The sequence below is a fragment of the Aptenodytes forsteri genome, unplaced genomic scaffold (genome assembly GCF_000699145.1).
Source record: "Aptenodytes forsteri isolate BGI_AS27 unplaced genomic scaffold, ASM69914v1 Scaffold366, whole genome shotgun sequence".
NCBI classification, from domain to species: Eukaryota; Metazoa; Chordata; class Aves; order Sphenisciformes; family Spheniscidae; genus Aptenodytes; species Aptenodytes forsteri.
In genome coordinates this window covers 1,073,371-1,079,515 of record NW_008794621.1, presented here as the reverse complement: position 1 = coordinate 1,079,515, position 6,145 = coordinate 1,073,371, and the positions used below count along the sequence as shown (strand labels likewise).

Below are 6,145 nucleotides of genomic sequence, written 5' to 3'. Positions count from 1 at the left end.
CGAGCCGCCATGTTGGTAAAGGAGGCGAGTGGGAAGGCCACCATCTTGCTGAAGGGTAAACGAGCTGTCTGGAGAAGGAGGGTGGTGAAGCGATGCTGACCGGCTCCATGGCGGCGGGCTGCGCTGCTCTCTACCACAAGAGTGTCAATGGCAACTTCCCTTAGCACTGTCCGGGGCGGCAGCGCCAGCCACGGCGCTTCTGGGGCACGGGTCCTCCTGGGCACTCGTGGGTGCTTGTTCCCCCGAGCCGCAGACCTTTTCTCCGTTGGTGAGGCCCGTGCCCTGCCGCCCCCCAAACGGTGCACGGGTTTCTAAAGAAGGAAAAGCGGCGGGTGTCCTGGCAGTGCACAGCACCCTGGTAGGCATCGCTAACCCACCAGCTCTCTCCCAGCACCTAAGCGGCTGTTGAAATTTTTAAGAGGGAGGTTTCTGGGAAGCTCTCCCGACCTGTAAGTGCTTTGAAGTTCCGATTGGCCTTAATGGCTCCTGTGACAGGACTGAAAATTGAGCGTCGGAGGGGGTAAAGCAATTACATAAACTCCTTAAATCATTTGTTTTCATTTCACTTCTTTGAGTATTCTGGTGCTACCTCATTGTCTGTTTCAGGGACAGCTTCCTACTAGGGAGTTGTCAGGCGAGCAGTGATGGCTTGCTTTGGCAGAAGGAGAAACCTTATTTTAAATAAAGCCTTTCTAAGTCAAATTGGTGTCTCCTGGAAAACTCACAAAACTTGACTTTTAAAACTTCTAGCACAGTCCCTGAGAATTTCTTCACAATGATCATGCATGCTAAATGTCTTTCCAGACTTGCCATGGTTCTCAAACTTGGAGAAAGGCTGCTGCCTTTTTGTGCTTTTCCTGAGGGTGAATTATGAAGGGGTTTTTTTCAGTGAATAATGTGGTACAAAAGCACAAGTACCAAAAATAAAATTCAGTATCATGTCACTATTTTTTTTCTTTGCCTTTCTCTCTAGATTTTCTTTAGATCCAACAAGAATAGGAGAGTGGATAACGCATATGCTTTGTAAAGTCCAAAATGTTGTGACAAACAAATTTATTTTTCTTTGCTCAAAACACTTCGCATCCTCATGTTTTGACCCAACTGGACAAACTACATGACTTAGAATAGATACTGTTCCAATGACTTGACTTCATACAAAACTCAAGAGTAATGGAATGTGTATATCATGTCCTAAATTTCTCCTAGTTCTTCTATTTAAAACAGTGTGGATTCTATTAAGATATTTACTTCCTTGTAAATGTAAAATGAAGCAAGTTTGCTCTTTTTTTTTCCCCGGGTATCCATCATACTACAATAGTGTGTTAGTTGTGTTAGTTCTATTCAAATAGATCTTACCTCTAGAAATCATGCTTCGTTGGTGGCTTATACTATTTTACATATCCCACAGTACTAAAAACATCCGCAAAGGGCTGGCAGATACGACACAGGACTTACTGAAAACTTTCTGAAGTAGCGGCTGGAGGTCAGGCAGGTTTCTTAAACAGTGCTAGGTGCCTATGTCTGTGTCTGAAATCTGATCCACTGTAGTGACAAAGAAGTTTCCATATCACTACATCTAAGCTGCAGAAATTTCCCTCCCAGCAGACGTTTGCTTACTTGAGCATCCCAGAGCTTTGCATATATCTGGTTCCAGTTTCCTTTGTACAGTTACCTTTATTTCTAAGTGTTTTCACACACCAGTAGAAAATTAGTATCAGCATCTTTTAGAGTGGGAAGGAAAATGTTTATAGAACTGTAAGGTATTGGCAAAGAAGCAGCAGCTTTGTGGGAAATTAACCTGATTTGGGTATTCCCACTCTATTGATTGTTACTGTCCACCTACAGTTCATCCAACAAGTGTGCTGAATTTATTCAACAATGCTATATCATCTGTATTACAAATGTCTAGCTGAGGTACTTAACCATCTGAAAAAGAAGATCCTGAGAATCTTCCAGTGGTTTTACATATCTTATGGTATCGTATGTCCCTTCTTTTATTTCAGTCATCTGATACTGCCTGCTTTTTTCTCTCATCTCAGGCAAGTAATTTTATGTCTGAATTTTCAGGAAGGAGCAGATTCATCAACTGTATTCATCACTGTTAATAAACAGGGAAATTGATAGTGTTAAATTCTCTTCTGTAAAGGGAATAAAATGGCATGTGTAAAAAGAATATGTTGAGCTGATGGGTTTGGTACCTACATATTTGAACAAGAGGCCATAAACTTTTGAAAACTGCAAGGGAGCTGCCATTCAAAGAGAAAACGTTAAGAAACTTCCTTGCTTATGGCATGGGTTATAGATGAAGACTTTTTTGTGAGGTTTCATTGCAATGTGTAAATTTAAGACAAAATCAAAAATAAAGAAATTTTATCTTAGCTGCATTTGACTTCATGCCTTTGAAAGAGATGATATTGCTGCTGGAGAACAGATTTTTGTGTTAAATACTGAATATGTTTTCAGTAGAGTACAAATGGAATAATTTAAAATATAGGAAAGCATATGTCTTAATACTGGAGCACAGAGTTTGATTTATTCTTTATCACGTTCTCTGACAATTACCTGCATCTCTAGACATGGGCAAAAAAGCACTGGAGAAAGAGCATGTTTGTGAAGATGTACTTGAATTACTGAAATTTGTGTACATAAGCAGCTAAGACTCAAGGAATTAAAAGATACCTTCACGATCTCTTCCTGCGACTCAGCTTCTGCAGTTGGTAACAAGTTCTATATTTAAACGTAAATAGCAAAGGTCCCGGGATAGTTACACAGCTTTAATGCAACTAAGACTCATTTGTATATTTTACAAATGTGAACTATGACCACTTGTGCAGCTATCCTAATCCTAGCAGTAGTATTTCTGTTAAAGTTTTAAATATCCCTGATATAAAAAAATACCATATTCTCATTTTCTCATGATATGTGTCTCAAGCTCTTTATCCAGAGCTGAAAAACAATACTGCAGTTAGTGGTCTCAATGACATTTTTGCTTTAAGTGACCTCATTTCTGGTCCACAAAGCATTAAAAAAATCAAATTTTCAAAGTTTAAGGCAGAAAATTAGTAACATGTTTACCACATAAATTAAATTAAATTATTACAAGTAAAGTGGAATCTTGTTTTTCAGAAGCACAATCTGAGCTTTAAGGTCTGGGCCATATTTCAGAATATAGAAGAGTTTTGGTATCTTTTGGTACTATAATGTTTGACTGAGGCTAATTATATGATTATTTTTTGTTCCCTCCCTACCTTGTAAGTGTCAATTACAATTGTCTGATACCAACTGTCCTGGTTTCGGCAGGGACAGAGTTAATTTTCTTCCTAGTAGCTGGTACAGTGCTGTGTTTTCGATTTACTATGAGAATAATGTTGATAACACACCAATGTTTCCGTTGTTGCTAAGCAGTGCTTACGCTAGTCAAGGACTTTTCAGCTTCCCATGCCCTGCCAGCGAGAAGCTGGGAGGGGGCACACTGGCTGGGCATCGGTCGGCGGGTGGTGAGCAGTTGCATCACTTATTTTTCCTGGGTTTTGTTCCTCTCTTTCTCTCTCTTGTTTTCATTACAATTTTTTTATTATTACTGCTATTACTACTTTATTTTATTTCAATTATTAAACTGTTCCTATCTTGGCCCATGAGTTTTCTTACTTTTGCTCTCCCGATTCTCTCCCCCATCCCACCATGGTGGGGAGGGTGAGCGAGTGGCTGTGTGGTGCTTGGTTGCCAACTGGGGTTAAACCACGACACCAACACAAGACTTAATCTAGCCAAGTTTAAGCTTAATTCACTTTACATTCAACTGAAACTTGTATTGGTGTGCTTGGTCTGGCTGGGATGGAGTTTCTTCATTGCAGCCCGTATGGTGCTGTGTTTTGGGTTTGTGGCTAAAACAGTGTAGCTAACACACCAGTGTTTCGGCTGTTGACCTTTTTTGGTCTGTTTCTTACCCCCTCCCCCCCCAGCCTCGAGGCTCGCTCTTTTTTCCACTCTGCCCATGCCCCCACAAGTAGGCTGGCGGTGGGCAGGAGATGGGGAGGGAACAAAGCCAGGACAGCTGACCCAAACCGGCCAAAGGGATATTCCACACCATTTAACCTCGTGCTCAGCAATAAAAGACAGTAGAGGAAGAAGAAGGATGGTGGGGGAGTTGTCTTCGAAGCTGACCATTGCTCAAAGACTGGCTGGGCATCAGGCTGCTTGTGGGCGGTGGCAAGTGATTCCCTTTGCGATGTTTGTTTTTTTATTCTTTACCTCACCTATTAACCTGTTTTTTATCTCAATCCATGAGTTTTCTCAATTTTGTTCTTCGTATTAACCCCCCCATCCCGCTGGTGGAGGGAAGTCAGTGAGCGAGCGGCTGTGTGGGTGCTTAGCTGCTGGCAAGGGTCAACCCAGCACAGCTGGACACATAAACTACATGCCCAGTGTATGCATGTGCGACTAGTTAGTGCTTATTCATACTTACTTTTTTTTCCCACCCAAACTTCCGATGGGTTGAACTGTAATGACTTTTATATGATTCTATAACAAACCTTTCTGGAACTAAGAGACTTCAGTGCCTTTTGTTTGTTTGTTTGTTTGTTTTCTTGGTATTCAAACAATTATAATTTTAAATGCAATGGACTCTAAATAATGAGGATTTGGGTTTTTTTTCCTAATCAAGAAAACATGAAGTGGCTAAAAATTGAATTTGTGGAAATGGTGAGGACAAAGTATATGACTGTGAAATGCTTCTTCATAGGTTCTGGGGGGGTCAAATGTTACGATTTCTACAGAAATAGTTGAACACTGTATAGATTGTATTTGAATTTCTGAGAATTATGTTCAGTTAATCCATAATTTGACACTATGCAAGTTACACAATTTCACATCACTTTTTCCTAACTCGTTTCTTCTGGGTTTTTTCTTTTTTTTTTTTTTTATTAACAGAAACATTTGAAATCTTCCTAAGAAGAAAGAGGTTTATATCCAAGAAAGAAAATCCAACTTCAAAATAAACATTAAGTGTAAACAAGTTCTTACTGAACACAGTTAATGCCTTCAAGAGACATGTGAAAGTAAAAAGAAGTAAAAATTAGAGGAGAGAGTAAGATTGAGAAAAAGAATGAAGAATCACATTCAAACAGAAGGCACAGCTGCACAGTGATAGAGTGAAATACTTGCCTCATCAGAAGCTTAAAATCAAGTAATATTTCACCAAGAGATATATCCGAGCAAATTATATTAAATGCCTTAAAGAATCTTCCCTTGGATGAGTTAAAAATACAAGATAAAAATATGAGATATTTATATGAGATACGATATTAAAATGAGATATTTTGCAGAAGACAATTTAGAAAAGCTTTTCAAATCAAAAAGTATCTGTAATCTTTACTTTGGTATTTATGCTGAGTTAATGCTAAAATATGAATCAGTCACATTGATGTGCTCTGACATTCATACAGCGATGAGAAAAATCTCCTTTTTATGACTGTTTAATTATTCAATATCCATCAGTTACTAATGAAGTCTTCTTTAAAATCTGGAAGATGTTAAAATGTGATTTTAGGTTTTCACCTCAGGTAATAATAGTGTCTGATGGAAGAGCTGGTTCTGTGAGTTCAGTCTTTCCCAAAGTGCATACAAAAAGCTTTTTTTTTTTTGGAAGAGGCTTTATTTTTAGGGACATAAAATAATCACTGCAGATAACTTCAGATGGAACACACTTATTCAAGTAGCAGTTAACTTCCATGTTAGATGGTGCTAAAAAGAATGGCAGTTTCCTCTAGGGAACGTTGGCACCCTTTCCTTTATCCTGAGATTTACAACTGAGGATCCTGTGTTGGTACTTGAGACTCTACACAGGCCTCTCTGTAAGGACTCATAGAAATGAAAGGCATGTTGAGGAGAAGTAAGCAAGTAAGGTCAGAAACTGAACCATACAACTCGTGCCTTCTTTAAGGCAAAGAAGACTGTAGGCTTTTTCTGTTGAGTGTGTATTCATAGAATCATAGAATCATTAAGGTTGGAAAAGACCTCTAAGATCATCGAGTCCAACCGTCAACCCAACACCACCATGCCCACTAAACCATGTCCCTAAGTGCCGCATCTACACGTCTTTTAAATACCTCCAGGGATGGGGACTCCACCACTTCCCTGGGCAGCC

The 6,145-nt window shown here is 39.5% G+C and overlaps 1 long non-coding RNA gene across 1 annotated transcript; it reads left to right on the top strand.

Moving 5' to 3' along the window:
• The first annotated feature begins 25 nt into the window (after positions 1–25).
• LOC103893911 lies at positions 26–5,012 on the top strand. Its single transcript, XR_657283.1, has 2 exons — positions 26–520; positions 4,930–5,012. It is a non-coding gene; the product is annotated as an uncharacterized LOC103893911 (long non-coding RNA).
• Positions 5,013–6,145: the final 1,133 nt, after the last annotated feature.